The sequence below is a fragment of the Oncorhynchus kisutch genome, linkage group LG15 (genome assembly GCF_002021735.2).
Source record: "Oncorhynchus kisutch isolate 150728-3 linkage group LG15, Okis_V2, whole genome shotgun sequence".
NCBI classification, from domain to species: Eukaryota; Metazoa; Chordata; class Actinopteri; order Salmoniformes; family Salmonidae; genus Oncorhynchus; species Oncorhynchus kisutch.
Window position 1 is genome coordinate 41,870,356 of NC_034188.2, and position 18,108 is coordinate 41,888,463.

Consider the following 18,108-nt stretch of genomic DNA (forward strand, 5'->3'; position numbering starts at 1 on the left):
AGAAAAAAAGTTCACTTCATCCATGCTACTGTTCTCAAGTTAGTATTCATTGTTATACCCTGTAAGAGCTTTTGTGCACAAGCCCCTTCAGTGTCATACATGTAAAAGATTTGGTCATGTGTCAAGTGTGTGCAGAAGGGAAGAATATCGTATGCTAGATGAAGGGAAATGTTGCAACTGTGGAGGTGAACATGCACCTGATTTATTGGAGTGCCCTGTGAGGTGGCAAGGGTAAGGAGTGTCCAGCGTGTCTCCTATCTGGAGGCGGTGAGAAAATTGGAAGGAACGAGAGGCGGGGAAGAAGCAATGGTAGTAGAGCCAACAAGACCAGTGATGGTTTTTCATCAACCGAGGGATAGTGAAATGTTACATGTTAAAAAGGTGGACTTTGCATTATTTATTGCAATGGTCATAAACTGTACAGCAGAAGGGGAAAAGAAGTCTAAGAAAATTGGAATCGTTGTGAATGCCGCTGAACATTTTTTAGGGTCTTCACGATTTTACAGCCGAGGCAGTGCAAGAAATCCTGCCGGTGAATGTAGCCCCATCACAGGCCCCTGAGCCTTCTTATTCTTTATGTTTTTTAGTTGATGTGTTTGACTATTTATGATGTCGTTTTACCCCTTTCCCGGAAAGTTTTTATTAAGTTTCTTATTCAATACTCCGTCCAGCTGGTGGCGGTAATGCACCCTTAACAATGGATGCCAACCGTCGTTAAACCCCATCAAAGAAGAACAGAGTAATGTTAACACTACTCGGCCTGAAGTACTAGAAGAAAACTATCTACTTGAAGGTAATAATCTCTTATGTGTACATGGATTTCTTGGGTGAAAACACATAACAGTAGTTTGTTCATCATATGAAATATAAATGGTACATTTCTAATTAACTTTAGCTACTGGCTTATGACAGTCATCCTAGCTTTACTATCAACTGGCTACCGTTAGCTTCATCAGGCAGCTTTAGATGCGAGGGGAAAACAAATTCACACCTAACAGGTGTGGCATATCAATAAGCTGATTGAACAGGTGTACCTTGAGGAGTATTTTTGTCTGTAATAAAGCCCTTTTGTGGGGGAAAACTTGGCTGGACCTGGCTCCCCAGTGGGTGAGCCTATGACCTCCAAGGCCCACCCATGGCAGCACCCCTGCCCAGTCATGTGAAATCCATAGATTAGGGCCTAATGAATTTATTTCAATTGATTGATTTCCTTACACTATAAACTGTATCTCAGTAAAATCTTTGAAATTGTTGCATGTTGAGTTCATGTTTTTGTTCAGTATAGAATTGGGGAAAAACTCCCACCATCATCACATCATAATGTTAGGTTTCTAGAAAAACTAAAAGGATATATTTGCTAGCTATATTTCAAATACTTTTTTTAATGACTTTTGAACTCTTTTGAGAAACTACTTAATTACACTGCCTGTTTATTGATTGAAAAAGTTGAGAATAATTATGCCCCTCCTGCAAATAGGCTGCATTGTATTGGTATAATTATGGCTGAATAGTCTTGTGCATATTTACAAGTGTCTAATTAGCCTAGTTAGCCAAATTACTGACTAGGCTGATTGTCATTCATGTTTTTGTTATTATTGCATTTCAGGTAGAAGAGGGAGTAAGATGACAAGAAAGTAGAACGCTGCCAGACAGCCACAGGATCTCTAGAGGTATTACAGTCAATGCTTATGAACTGGATATTGTATGTGAATTGCCCATTTATATCAATGACACTAACAGAATGGTGTGATTGTTCAGCAACATGTGCAGTAAATACTAACATGGCTTCGGTGATGAAAGGTACATCATGTATTTATTGTCATCTCTCCATCAGGCCTATGCATGCTGTGACATGGGCCTGGATGGGGACACATGCTTCCAGCTGCCAGACTAAATACTGGGGCATTCAGTGGTACCTTACCTGACATTACAGCAAGAGACTCCTTATCTCTGTTTCGCAGCCATTTAACATCAACATGTATTTTATGTAACCAGTCATTCATACAAACTGCTACAGACACAATAACAGACTTATATTCACTTGTCTATTTGTCCTATTCTTCAGGATTGTCTGGGATATACAGTGGGGCAAAAACGTATTTAGTCAGCCACCAATTGTGCAAGTTCTCCCACTTAAAAAGATGAGAGAGGCCTGTAATTTTCATCATAGGCACACTTCAACTATGACAGACAAAATTAGAAGACAAATCCAGAAGATCACATTCTAGGATTTTTAATGAAGTTATTTGCAAATTATGGTGGAAAATAAGTATTTGGTCAATAACAAAAGTTTATCTCAATACTTTGTTATATACCCTTTGTTGGCAATGACAGAGGTCAAACGTTTTCTGTAAGTCTTCACATGGTTTTCACACACTGTTGCTGGTATTTTGACCCATTCCTCCATGCAGATCTCCTCTAGAGCAGTGATGTTTTGGGGCTGTTGCTGGGCAACACAGACTTTCAACTCTCTGCAAAGATTTTATATGGGGTTGAGACCTGGAGACTGGCTAGGCCACTCCAGGACCTTGAAATGCTTCTTACGAAGCCACTCCTTCGTTGCCCGGGCGGTGTGTTTGGGATCATTGTCATGCTGAAAGACCCAGCCACGTTTCATCTTCAATGCCCTTGCTGATGGAAGGAGGTTTTCACTCAAAATCTCACGATACATGGCACCATTCATTCTTTCCTTTACACGGATCAGTCGTCCTGGTTCCTTTGAAGAAAAACAGCCCCAAAGGATGATGTTTTCCCCCCATGCTTCACAGTAGGTATGGTGTTCTTTGGATGCAACTCAGCATTCTTTGCCCTCCAAACACGACAAGTTGAGTTTTTACCAAAAAGTTATATTTTGGTTTCATCTGACCATATGACATTCTCCCAATCTTCTTCTGGATCATCCAAATGCTCTCTAGCAAACTTCAGACGGGTCTGGACATGTACTGGCTTAAGCAGGGGGACACTTCTGGCACTGCAGGATTTGAGTCCCTGGCGGCGTAGTGTGTTACTGATGGTAGGCTTTGTTACTTTTACTTACCAGCTCTCTGCAGGTCATTCACTTGGTCACCCCGTGTGGTTCTGGGATTTTGCTCACCGTTCTTGTGATCATTTTGACCCCACGGGGTGAGATCTTGCATGGAGCCCCAGATCGAGGGAGATTATCAGAGGTCTTGTATGCCTTCCATTTCCTAATAATTGCTCCCACAGTTGATTTCTTCAAACCAAGCTGCCTACCTATTGCAGATTCAGTCTTCCCAGCCTGGTGCGGGTCTACAATTTTGTTTCTGGTGAGTGAGTAATGTGCCGTCCAATGTACCAGTCTAGCTATGGTTTTGTACTGCTGCTGCTTTTTTTATGGCAAGGTTTACAAATAACAATAAATACAAATTATATACTTACTCATGATATACACAAAGTTTTAGAACTTCTACTCATTCAAGGGTTTTTCTTTATTTTACTTTTCTTTATTCTACATTGTAGAATAATTGTGAAGGCATCAAAACTATGAAATAACACATTTGGAATCACATGGTAACCAAAAAAGTGTTAAACAAATCAAAATATATTTTATATTTGAGATTCTTCAAATAACCATCCTTCGCCTTGATGACAGCTTTGCACACTCTTGGCATTCTCTCAACCAGCTTCATGAGGTAGTCACCTGGAATGTATTTCAATTAACAGGTGCACCTTCTATAAAGTTCATTTATGGAATTGATTTCCTTCTTAAGGCTTGTCAACAACATCCGGTGAAATTGAAGGGTGCGCAATTCAAATAAATTATCGTAATATTAAACATTTCTGAACATACAAGTATCTTTACAGTTTAAAAGCTTACATTCTTGTTAATTTAACTGCGTTGTCCGATTTACAATAGGCATTACAGCGAAAGCATACCATGCGATTGTTTGAGGACGGCGCCCCACATCAATATATTTTTCAGCTTCATAAAATCACAAATAGCGATGAAATAAATCATCTTCCTCTGTTTGCAATCCCAAGGGTCCCAGCTACAACATGAATGGTAATTTTGTTATATCCCAAAAAGTCTGTTTAGTTGGCGCCATCGATTTCAGTTATCCACTCGTTAAACAGGGTAGCCTATTGGTTAGAGCGTTGGACTAGTAACCGGAAGGTTGCAAGTTCAAACCCCCGAGCTGACAAGGTTCAAATCTGTCGTTCTGCCCCTGAACAGGCAGTTAACCCACTGTTCCTAGGCCATCATTGAAAATAAGAATTTGTTCTTAACCGACTTGCCTAGTTAAATAAAGGTAAAATAAAAAAAATAAAAAAAGACAAAGGAATCCAAAAAGCTATTGCTAAACTTTGTTCAAACAAGTCAAACTATGTTTCAATTTAATCCTCAGGTACCCTAAAATGTAAATAAACTATAATATTTCATACGGAAAGAAGTATGTTCAATAGAAAAGTAAAATAAACAGGCGCGCCGACAGACTGATTTTCCACTGGGACTCTTTTAACAAAACTCCAAATTCTTCCTCATTTTGGAAGAAACAAGCCTGAAACCTTAAACAGAAACTTTTGCCATCTAGTGGAAGCCATAGGAATTGCATTCTGGAAGCTAGAATTGCATAGGACCCATAGCTTTCCATTATAAAAAACATTCTGGTTGGTTTTTCTGTGGATATTTGCCAGCCATATCAATTGTGTTATAGTCTCATACATTTAAAAAAAATGTATACAAACTTCAAAGTGTTTTCTATCCAATGCTAATGCTACCAATTATATGCATATCCTGGCTTCTGGGCCTGAGTAACAGGCAGTTTACTTTGGGCCTGTCAGTCAGGCGGAAATTCAGTAGGGGGGTATACAGAAGATAGCCCTATTTGGTAAAAGACCAAGTCCATATTATGTCAAGAAAAGCTCAAATAAGCAAAGAGAATGACAGTCCATCATTACTTTAAGACATGAAGGTCAGTGGAAGACCCAGAGTTACCTCTGTCGTGTCTCTGACTTCATTAATGTGATGACAAGCAATTTTATCAAATTGGTTACCTAACGTTTAATTGATTACGTGATTGAATTAAACCATGCAAGAATTAAACCATTAATAACCTATGGCACCATGGAAGCATTAGTTTATATAGAGCGGCTATCACTCTTAAAGATCTGAAGATCTTTTATATCAAAAGCACTCAATCAGTCATTAATTATTCTTTACCTAATATCTGTCTCATCTGAAAGTTGTAAAATTCTTGGTTATCTGCACAAAGCCAGCCTTTACTTATGAATCATCTATACACAAATTGGCTCAATTATTAATTTACGAACTAATTCAACAAATACAGAATATACAATACATAATGACATTATACAGTAAATACCGTCCCTAGTGGACTATAAACACAAACAGTTTGGTTATAACACGATAGATTCAGAGAGAAGAGAAGGGGGGATTTGGAAGGAAGACTAAGGAATTGGTCTCTACTGGACATGGGAAGCTATTCTTACATAGATACATATGCCACTAACGATAGCTCATTCAGAGAAAGGTAATGCATTGTATTTGCATGAAGCTGACTTTGATAGTTGAGCTGGTGGTGTGAGGCTCTGGTTTGCCCAGTCGAGGTCGCCATTGTCCTTTGTGGATTCTTCTGGGTTGTCATGGAGTGGGATGTTGTGGTTTTCTGCATCGGTTAATGTTCTTACTAGATTTGCAACCTTTCCAGCTGCAGTCTGTTAGTCTGTAATCTTGGACTTCTTCTTGAGTGATCAATAGTTCAGAGTTCATAACATTTCACATGTAGAGCAAGCTCTCACGTTTTCTGGCCTGTATGGTTGAAATTACAATTAGCCCTTTTTAAATGTGAGGACAAGTCCTCACGGTATTTAGAACTGAGATGACTTTTCGTCATGGAGGCTTTTATTCAAGAGTGGAAAATAGGTTGTTTCATCATTTCCAACCAATGTCTATTCACTTGGGCATTGCTACAGACTTAGTTAAACTTTACATGGAAGGCCATTCTCTCATTTTAAAGGTTAACATCACATTACATCATTTCGCAAATAGTTTCATCTTTACTCATTCATTTTATGAAATGGATCAGTTGAGAATTAGATGCAAGCCTCATAACTGAGGAACCTGTACAAACATAGTAAGGGTAATGTGGCTGTATTGTCTTTCATGAGGTCACAAACATGAAACAAAATGGACCGGATCGTAGCTGGCTTCTGTTCAATTCTCAAATTCTGGGATGTGGTAGAATTTGGCAGGAGAGTGCCTTTGTTCTACTGTGACCATCTCTCTCCCGTACTGCATGGTCAGGGAGACAAGAGTGTCTGCAAGGAATTTACAACGTGGTTGGAAAATTGCCCCCACTAACAGAATGGGGGGGGGGGTTGTTCAAATCTCTGCTAGCCAATTCACTGAAAGGGCTAGCGTCATGACACCTCTGTTTCAGAGGATAAGTTTATTAGCGTTACCAGCCCAGATAAATACTTCACAGAGTTCAAGTAATAGACATTTCTCAACATTAACTGTTCAGAGGAGACTGCGTGTATTCTGACTTTATGGTCGAATTGCTGCAAAGAAACCACTACCAAAGGACACCAATAATAATAAGAGACTATTTCCCACTGTAAATATGGAGGAGGAGGTGTTATAGTGTGGGGGTGCTTTGCTGGTGACACTGTCTGTGATTTATTTAGAATTCAAGGCACACCTAACCAGCATGGCTACCACCACATTCTGCAGGAATACGCCATTGCATCTGGTTTGGCCTTAGTGGGACTATCATCTGCTTTTCAACAGGACAATGACCCAACACACCTGCAGGCTGTGTAAGGACTATTTTACCAAGAAGTAGAGTGATGGAGTGCTGAATCAAATTGACCTGGCCTCCACAATCACCCGACCTCAACCAAATTGAGATGCAGGGGCAAGTTTGTTGTGGTGCCATATTCTTTCATATTTTTTTTAAAATAATGCATTTAATGGTGCTCTGTGAGATGTTCAAAGTTTCGGATATTTTTTTATAACCCAACCCTGATCTGTACTTCTCCACAACTTTGTCCCTGACCTGTTTGGAGAGCTCCTTGGTCTTCATGGTGCCGCTTGCTTGGTGGTGTTGTAGACTCTGGGGCCTTTCAGAACAGGTGTATATATATATATAACTGAGATCATGTGACAGATCATGTGACACTTAGATGGCACACAGGTGGAGTTTATTTAACTAATTATGTGACTTCTGAAGGTAATTGCTTGAACCAGATTTATTTAGGGGCTTCATAGCAAAGCGGTTGAATACATATGTACTCACCACTTTTCTGTTTATTTAAAATTTTTATTTCACTTCATCAAATTAAAATTATTTTAAATTACAGGTTGTAATGCAGCAAAATAGGAAAGATTCACAGAAGTACCTCACATCACTACCCATAGGGGAGTCTACAGTGCCATTTGCCTTTTGGAATCACGTCGGCATCTGACTTGTTCCAGAGGACCATGGATTAGATATTGAGCAGTCTCCCTGGGGTACAGTGTTACCTTGATGACATCCTAGTCACAGGAGCATCGGATAAACCTTGACAGAACGGTTTGCGTGTTCACAAAGACAAGTGTGACTTTTTCAAGCCAGCTGTGGAGTACTAAGGCGATGTGATTGATGCCAACGGTCTCCATACATCCACATCGAAAATGACAGCGACTGCAGAGACTCCTGCTCCTGAGAATGTCAGCCAGCTGCTGTCTTTCCTTGGCCTCTGGAACTAGTACGGCAAGTTAATCCCACAGCTGGCGACGCAGCTGAAGCCTTTGCATGAGCTTCTGAGAGAGAACAATATTGTGGATAAATGAGTGTGACGCTGCTTTCTAGAATGCAAAGGCAATGTTGATTGACAAGACAGTGTTGACTCACTTCGACCCATCCTTGCAAATTCAACTAGCCTGCGACGCTTCCCCATATGTAGTTGGGGCCATCGTATCACATATCACTCCGACCAACAGGAGAAGAGAATCCCATTGTCTCTGCGTCTTGGATTCGAGGCAAAGTGGAGGTGAAATACCCACAGATTGAGAAAGAAGCTTGGGTATTATCTTCAGGATCAAAAAGTTCCACACCTACCTGTTCAGACAGAGGTTCACCTTGCTATCTTTGGTACTCCAGCATACCAACTCTGGCAGCAAGCAGAATGCGGTGTTGGGTGCTACTCCTTAGTGCTCGTAAGTATGACATCAAGTACCGGAGGTCTGAAGCGCGCGGTAGGTCTCCTCCGCATGACTGCCTTAAGAGCAGTGAACAGAAGATTATCTATTTCAACATGGTGGAGAACACACCTGTGACAGCTCACCAGATCAAGAAGGAAACAGGAGGAGATCCAACACTGTTCAGAGTGTTTGACCGAGTGATGAGAAGCGTTCTATCATGCATCGCTGACGCGCCACTGGAGTTCCAGCCTTACCTTTCACGGGGAAAGGAGTTGACAGTGACTCTGAGGTATGGGTGTCATCATACTGCCAAAGCTGTGGAAACCTATCCTGAACGAGCTGCACTCTGGACATTGTGCTATCGTCCGGATGAAGGAGTTAGCACGTAGATATTTCTGGTGGCTGGGACTAGACCATGACATTGAAGCCCAAGCCAGATCCTGCCCATCATGTCAAACCATCCGAAACACGACAAGCCTAGCACCACTGCTTCCCTGGGATTGGCCGGAGAGCCCGAGACCTGGATTTTGCAAGACCAGTAGAAGGAGCGATGTTGCCAAATGTAGCCAAATCTACACTGGAGTTGCTTACCAACAAGACAATGAATGTTCCTGAGTGGCCGAGTTACAGTTTTGACCTAAATCTACTTGAAAATCTATGGCAAGACCTAAAAATTATTGTGCAGCAATGATCAAGAATTTTGAAAAGAATAATGGGCAAACATCACACACACCAGGTGTGGAAAGCTCTTGGTGACTTATCCAGAAAGGCTCATAGCTCTAATTGCTGCCAAAGATGCTTCTACAACGTATTGACTCAAGGGTGTGAATACTCACTGTATGTCAATGCGATATTTCTATATTTCAGTTTCAATACATTTGCATAACATTCAAAAAAATTGTTTTCAGTTTTCATAATGTGGTATTGTGTAAAGATGGGTGTGCAAAAAAATGTTTGGGGATCAATTTGATTTCAGGCTGTAATAAGTCAAGAGGTAGGAATACCTTCTGAAGGCACTGTCATTTACTGTATGCAGTGGCGTAGCACAGTTTCGCCAATTTCATACTATTTTACACATTTTGCCATGAGGCTGAGAGAAAATGTTGCTGTTTTCAAGCTCAGGGATTCTTGAAAAACGGGACAACTTTTTTCCAACAAATATTTTCTTTAATATTAACACAATCCTGTTCCCTGTCAATTGTTAGATGACTTCCTAAAGTACTGAAAGGCGTAGAACTTGTTGCGTTTAAAACTACTTCTCCGTCTCCATCCCCATTCCTGAGTTCATCTGAAGAGTCCAAAAAATATATGTATATTTCCTTAAACATCCTGCGTTTTGTGGTTATTCTTTTACAATTGGTATGTTCTAGGCTATTTTCAGACCTTAAGGAGCATCAGGTACTGCTGGAATGTCTATCAATTTGTGAGAAAGCATTTTGTGAGAAATTATGCTGGTCACTCAAAACATTTATAAAACCTTTCATAAAGTATTTATAAAGTATAAATAGCCCATCCTTTAGATGAGGCCGCACAAAAAGACTTAACTAGTGATTAGTAAATGGTTTATAAGGACCTACATTAAACATCTTATGAATGGAGTAATAATTAATAGATAATGACTAAACTATTTACTAACCAATTATAAATGTTTTATTAAGTGGAGTTATTATAAAATGCTATCAAATGCAGTAGCTTCAGAAAGTATTCACACCCCTTGACTTTTTCCACAACTTGTGTTACAGCCTGAAATGTTGATTTTTTTTTTGTCGCTGGCCTACACACCCCATAATGGAATTATGCTTTTCGGAATATAAAATGATTGATTCAATATGTATTCAACGTTTTTGTTATGACAAGCCTAAATAAGTTTAGGAGTAAAAATATGCTTAACAAGTCACATAATAAGTTGCATTGACTCACTCTGTGTGTGCAATAATAGTGTTCATTATTATTATTATTATTATTTTTAACATTTTTACCCCCTTTTCTCCCCAATTTAGGTGGTATCCAATTGTTAGTAGTCACTATCTTGTCTCATCACTACAACTCCCATACGGGCTCGGGAGAGACAAAGGACAGAGCCTGGGCACGAACCCATAAACTCTGGTGGCACAGCTAGCACTGCGATGCAGTACCCTAGACCACGGCGCCACCCGGGAGGCTGTTCAACATTATTTTTGAATGAGTACATCATCTTTGTACCCTACACATACAATTATCTGTAAGGTCCCTCAGTCGAGCAGTGAATTTCAAACACTTATTGGTATATGGGTAAAAAGCAGACATTGACTATCCCTTTGAGCATGGAAGAGGCGACTCCAGGATGCTGGCCTTCTAGGCAGAGTTCCTCTGTCCAGTGTCTGTGTTCTTTTGCCCATCTTAATCTTCTTTTTATTGGCCAGTCTGAGTTATGCCTAGAAGGCCAGCATCCCAGAGTCACCTCTTCACTGTTGATGTTAAGACTAGTGTTTTGCGGGTACTATTTAATGAAGCTGCCAGTTGATGACTTGTGAGGTGTCTGTTTCTCAAACTACACACTCTAAAGCACAACTCTTGCTCATTTGTGCACCGGGGCCTCCCACTCCTCTTTCTATTCTGGTTAGAGCCAGTTTGCGCTGTTCTGTGATGGGAGTAGTACACAGTGTTGTTCAAGATCTTCAGTTTCTTGGCAATTTCTCGCATGGAATAGCCTTCATTTCTCAGAACAAGAATAGACTGATGAGTTTCAGAAGAAAGTCTTTGTTTCCGGCCATTTTGAGCCGGTAATCTAACCCTGTACCTGATGCTACAGATACTCAACTAGTCTAAAGAAGACCAGTTTTATTGCTTCTTTAATAAGCACCACGGTTTTCAGTTCTGCTAACATAAATGCAAAAGGGTTTTCTAATGATCAATTAGCCTTTTAAAATGATAAACTTGGATTAGCTAACACAATGTGCCATTGGAACACAGGAGTGTTATTTTAATGGATAACAAAATGTGCTTTTCTTTAAAAAACAAGGACATTTCTAAGTGACCCCAAACTTTTGAACGGCAGTGTATATTTTGATCTACCAAAGAATCAGCTAAAGGAACAACCTCCTAATTACATACAGACACCATAAACATCATTTCATTTTTACAATTATTGACCAACAAGTGTTTAATGGCTTTGATTGTTTAATTCTAAGATGAGATTATTCTAATAGGTAATACAAATCTCCAACTTCTTTTTGTTTTGTTTTATAGTGCTCTTAAATGCTCCAGGGATAATTGTGTTAGCATTTTGGCATGTTTTTCTAGATTTAGAACATAAAACAATATTTATAAGGCAAACATTGTCCCTTAGGTCTGCATAGCAAAAAACATCAGTTGTTTAAGCAAATGTTGCAGAACAGTGATTCAAATACTTTTTCTGAATATTGACAAAAATGATTGACTCCATCAGTGACAGAGTTGACAAGCCACTAACAGTGTTGACAACAGATACTCAAAACGTACTTATTTATGCCTCTACAAAAATGTTTCATTTGAAAATCCCAAATAAAAACAACCATTCTATCAGATCTTTCAGCACTCTTTCAGCAAACTTCAGCACTGACGTTAGACGTTAGGCTGTTGATTGTGTTCTGAGGAAAGTTGTCCCACTCCTCTTCGATGCTGTGCGAAGTTGCTTTATATTGGCGGGAACTGGAACACGCTGTCGTACATGTCAGTCCAGAGCATCCCCAACATGTTCAATAGGTAACATGTCTGGTGAGTATGCAGGCCATGGAAGAACTTGGACATTTTCAGCTTCAAGAAATTGTGTACAGATTCTTGCGACATGGGGCCTTGCATTATCATGCTGGAACATGAGGTGATGCCGGCGGGTGAATGGCACAACAATGGGCCTCAGGATCTTGTCACGGTATTTCTGTGCATTCAAACTGCCATCGATAAAATGCAATTGTGTTCGTTGTCTGTAGCTTATGCCCATACCCATGCATACTATTGCCATCATGGGGCACTTTGTTCACAACGTTGACATCAGTAAACTGCTCACCCACACAACGCCATACATGTGGTCTGTGGTTGTGAGGCTGGATGGACGTACTGCCAAATTCTCTAAAACAGCTTTGGAGGTGGCTTATGGTAGAAAAATTAGCATTCCATTTTCTAGCAACAGCTCTGGTGGAGCTTAAAAGTATGGCAACTTGGTATGAACTTTGAACTCTTATTCACTCCAGAAGTGATACCTCCTAGCCGTTGAGTTAGCAGCAGCCGCTGTAAACGTGGGATAGGAAAGGACGGACGACGTATCCAGTCTAACACACACAACGATACTACAACATATCCAGGTTACCACCAGAGACATTCTTCAGAGGACAAGAGATCCCTGCTGGGCAACCCTGCCTTCCATCTACGACCAACCTATTGAAGCGCAGCGCAGAGTAAATATTTATTGCATTTTCCTTTTTCCAAATGGTCAGTTATTTAGAATGCATAAGATTCTGTATTTACGATAGCATAGCTTCTCCCTTTGTTTCTGTCACGACTTCTGCCGAAGTCGTTGCCTCTCCTTGTTCGGGCGGTGCTCGGCGTTCGACGTCACCGGTCTTCTAGCCATCATTGATCCATTTTTCATTTTCCATTGGTTTTGTCTTGTCTTCCCACACAGCAGTTTTCAATCCCATTCATTACCTGTTGTGTATTTAACCCTCTGTTTCCCCTCATGTCTTTGTCAGAGATTGTTTATTGTCGGTGTAGTGTTTTTGTTGTATAGGTACGCGACGGGTCTTCGTACCCATATTTGTTTGTTCTTTTCCTGTTTAGTGTTATGGAGCACGTTTTTATGACATTATTAAAAGACTCCATTTTACACTCCATTTGACTCTCCTGCGCCTGACTTCCCTGCCACCTAATACACATATGCCTGACAGTTTCATTCAAAACCCAACCCTCTTTCTTTGTGTAACCAGCCGTCATATCTGTTCCGTCCGCTAGGGACGTTTTCCTTTATGACATAATTTGTAATCAATGTATGATCCATTCTGTGTAGATGTAATTCTGTGTGTTTTATTTAGGTATTTAGTAAATAAATGATTAAACCAAATTTTGTATTGCTGATTCAACTTGTTAGCCAGTGTTCGTGAAGATAACCAAGAATTTATAACTTTCAGATGAGACTAAATAAAGTGATGATTAAATATTGACTGCTACTGATGTAAAAGATTACTAGCTCTTTAAGAGTTTATTCGGAAGATAACAGCTCTTTGTGGTCTAACCCTAACCCTAATTACAGAGAAATGATTTTATGGAATAGCATGTCATATCACTTCATCCGGCATAGCCAAAGACACGACAATAATATTGGAAGTATTTTCCCCCAAAATATTTTCCATTCTAAAAATAAAGTTGCGTGGGTATGTTATGCCAGTGACTTTATGATAACTTCTATGAATGCCACAGTACACATTATTATGCCTTCCTTACTCCATACAACCTGCTGAATCAAAGTTTTACAGAGTATGAGGGCTAGATCTCCTATTGCACGTGTCAAAAACCACCATCAGTATCTCCCATTCCCCTTAAGAATGGCTCAGGTTTCCCACATATCCTTATGCCTCTCACCATCATCAGTTGACATACAAAAACCCAAAGTTCCACAACGGGAAATGCATGAACATGACACTGCGAATTGTGGAAGCATTTCCTGACAATGCCTTGTTTATTTAACCACTGCAAGGCCTTATCTCCGAGGTGGTCCTCAATAACCTCTACCCAGATGGTTTCAAACGTAGAGCCACAAAAGGGGCCAGTGAAGGTCTGTGTGAATGGGGCTTCTATCTGGCTGTGACACCAGAGGACATTACTCAAAGGATGGAGAGGGTGCGTGTGTGTGTTGTGGTGTGAGTGAGCTATGCATAGTATGAGTGTGTGTATGCGCTGCTGATGACGACATGTCCCCTAGTTGTACTTTAAGGCTGTGAGATACAGGCTTCCTTCCACTTGAGCAGAACCGTGACGCCTGTCACTTAGTGTGGGGGGCTAGTAGGGGTGAGAGGGCGCAGGGGGCAGGCCTTCCATGTGGCACAGGGCCGACTGGTGAAGGATAGGGGTGAGCAGCAGCTCACCAATTACAAGTCATGCCGTTTGAGCCTCTCATTGTTACTGAAGGAAGTTTAATGGGTGGATGTATAAAAGGATGGGAAATTACATAAGCACCACAGTTACTACTACAGAAGATGGTCTCCTGGGTAGATAAATTAGTCAGACTCCTCCAAGGTGGAGCGTAAAGTCAAAACAGCTGTATAAGGAGAGAGAGAGGAGAGTCTAGTGTTCAGCCTTTGTTGGTTGCCAACAGTGAGCTATCGGAATGGAAACTTCCCGAGCTCTCTCTTATAGCTTTTCTCTTTTCTCCTTTTGCACACAGAGGCCCCACCATTAGCTCCTTGTCCTCCAGAAAACTGCAGCATGGTGATTTAGCTGAGCTCAAGACTCTTGCCTCACATGGCCAGTCACATGAGAACTAACAAAATGTATCCCCAGGGTTGCACTCGCTTCTCCACAATGTTGTTTTATTAGAGTTTTCCCCTCCTCAGATGGAAATGGACATATCTGTTAGAGACATTGAAAATAACCACTTAAACAACCTCTATACACGGAAACCCGACACTTTTCCCTTCCACCAACACCACCAACTCTTCCTCCGCTCTTTAAAAATGATTCAAATTAGAGACACTAAATTCAATCTACAGCTCCGCTCCTCTCCCATGGGGGATTTCAGCATGAAGACAAACAAGAAGAGAGAGGAGGAAAACAAAGAGAAGATTCAGAGAAACACAAGAAATTAAACAGTCAAGAGAGATGGATAGAAAAAAAGTCGAACCAGGTACCTATGGACATATTGCTGGAAAATGAAGAACCACAAGGGAAATAACTTCAACCATTATAGATCCAGCGGAGACAGGAGTGCAGATGGCATTCACATGTGTTGAATGCATGTCAAAGTCCACCCAATCAGCTACCGTGGGCGGATAGAATGCTGAAAATGCAATAATACTCCTGTAAATCCTCAAAGTGTCCCCGCAGATCATCCATTGGAAATCAGCTCTCTAATGCACACTCACTTCAGCACAGCTGGTGCTTTCTTCAAAACACATTTTCATTGTCATACATTGTACAATGAATCAGACAGATACACACACATTCTTTCTTGCCATCTCAGAGAATTCTTCTCTAAGGGATAGACCTACAAATGGCACCAGTTTTTCAAGGAAAGCATTAGATAACACCACACAGTAGCTGTCTCTCTCTATTACCGTTTTGGGTATATGGAAGAGAAATCCAGATGCAGGTTACATATAGGTGTCATGAGACATGGGGAGTTATGCTTGTGTACATTGATTACAAGGCTTCCCCAGTGTGCATAACATGTGATAAAGACATATTTTACTGGTTTTAATCTGATCGGGATGTCATGCAACCAGATCACAACCAGATTACCTCGACTAGCCTGTACCCCTGCACACTGACTCGGGACCGGTCTCCCCTGTATATAGCCTCATTATTGTTATTCTTATTGTGTTACTTTTTATTATAACTTTTTTATTTTTAGCCTACTTGGGAAATATTTTCTTCTTCTTGAACTGCACTGTTGATTAAAGGCTTGTAAGTAAGCATTTCATGGTAAAGTATACACTTGTTGTATAAGGCGCATGTGGCAAATAAATGTAGATTTGATTTGATTAAGACATCTTCTTAATGAAAATAACATCTTTATTTTGGTTGATATCTGTTTTTTGGTTGAAATCTGATTAAACTACTGACCAGTTGTCTAAAAGCTACTCAATTAAGAGAAACCAATCTATATAAACATGTTGTCAAAAAACGTTTTTATCGCATATATTTCTATCAACAATTAGTCCAATATTATTGCACCTGAATTTGACCCTGAAAATATAAAAATTATATTTTTCCTTAAAGGTTTTAAGCAATTAACAATGCGTGCAGTAATTGTATTTTCATTTCAGTAGCTAAATAAAAATGTCAAAGATTTGACTGCTAAGTGGTAACGTAAACTCACCCCATTCCATACAAATGTGCACAACCGCAACATTCAAACGAGGCTACAAAGAAAACTAATGGGACAGTAGCGACTATGTTGACTTCAAAATCGGGGGTGTGAACTAGGTTTCTATTCAAGCATTGATCGACATGGTAATGGATCTATAGTATTGGAGAAAAGAACAGACCCTCCGTTACATCGTGACGTGTCATGCCGTAACGTGCAGCACGCATAAAGCAACTATTTCTGTTTTACAATCTCTCTCCACCAGGTGAAGCACTTCTCTCATAGTTTAAAAATAAGAAATGGACAGTGACGGGGGTAAGGGTGGGATACCTAGTAATTTTTTGCGTCATCATTGCATGCGATCATCATTCTCAAAGCCGCTGTTTACTTCTAAGATCACTTTAGCACCGCCCTAAAAACCCGATTCAAATTCGACACAAACCTTCAAATAGGTATGTAATGACACCTACTAAGGTGATAAGTTGGACAGATCGAGTGAAAAAAAGCAATTTCCTATACAACATCTCTCCTTCTCACTATCACGCATTAGTTTCGATTCCCCACCCGCCATATAAAAAAAGACCAGACAGGGCTCATTGCCTTCTTGAATCATGCAGAACCGTGCAGCGTGGGGGTCATGTAATTAATTATGTTGGAAAGGGGAGAAATTGTGCTTTACAATTGTATTGACATTACAGTTGATCTGGAAAGATTAAGTTTTTGGGGCGCTAAAATAAGGTCAATTGTACGGACCAAGGCGATGTACAAAAGTGAGTGAGTTTATGTTAGTCCTAGATCTCCCCTATTCTTGTTACCCGGCAAATTTTAGCTAGCTAGCCAATGTTAGCTCTCTGGCTAATCCTCCATGGATATGGTACATTTTCATTTTTAGCTGTTGTAGGCGTTGGTTATAGTTAGCTAACTAACATTTTTACATTTTGATTTCTGTTTAGTTAATGATAGTAAATGTGTGTGTGTGTGTGGTGAGAGGGTGAGAGAGACTTTAGAAAACATTGTAATGTCAACGTTGTCATGCTAACTGTGTATTTGTGTGTGAGAGCGAGGGGGAGAGAGATGATGATTATGATCACAATAACTTCTAGAAAAGATTGACATTATGTCATGCTAGATGTGTGTGTATGAAAGAGAGAGAGGGAGAGAGAGAGATTGAGTGTTTGTGTGTGTAAGACAGCAAGCTAGGCTAATTCTTGTACCCCCAATATGGATTTGAAGATTTTCTTGATTCATCAGATATCCTTGTATTTATGTGTATTTTGTATTTGACAATACCATACATTTGGACTAACACACAATCTAACGTTACACCTCTCAACTGCAGTTTTCAATTCTTGATTCTCTGTTTTTGCAAGAATCTTCTAGCTTGGATTTGGAAGGATGGAGGAGGGAACAAAGGGAAGGAGTACAGAAATTATCCAGCTAGATGACTAAGAAATAGCCTATGCTTTGCTGTCTATCTCTCTATCTCTCTCCATCTGTCTGTCTCACTGCCAGATTGACGAGGGGAAACATAGTCAATGTACTTGCTAGGCTAAGTCTAATTTAGTGAAGACCTTAGGTAATGGTGAATCATGATTCAACTCTGTCTTTACAGTTCCTGAAACATGTCAATGACCCGATGCATGGCCTCTATAGCAGTTCTTGGCCACCCACTCATTTATGAGTGACCTATTCTGCCATATCCCAGGGAAAGGAGAGACCAGAACCACCACTCCTTAAACCCATACTCATTGACAGTAAGTTGTGTGCAAAATGTTGATACTCTGATTTCAATGAGTATTGATTCCTACTAACCAGCGTTGTAAGAGCTAGGTTTGTACTAGCTATGCACATGATCATTAACGTTTTTTCTCTGGATCAGGTCTCACTGAGACTGGATTCCCCAAGA

At 40.2% G+C, this 18,108-nt stretch overlaps 1 protein-coding gene and 1 long non-coding RNA gene across 2 annotated transcripts in view; one reads left to right on the forward strand and one right to left on the reverse strand.

Moving 5' to 3' along the window:
* LOC109905326 (tenomodulin-like) overlaps window positions 1–18,108 on the reverse strand; it is a 105,110-nt gene that overhangs the window by 34,355 nt on the left and 52,647 nt on the right. The window lies entirely within an intron of this gene.
* Window positions 678–17,950, forward strand: LOC109905327 (uncharacterized). The gene is made up of 3 exons (XR_004203056.1): window positions 678–793; window positions 1,607–1,670; window positions 17,815–17,950. It is a non-coding gene; the product is annotated as an uncharacterized LOC109905327 (long non-coding RNA).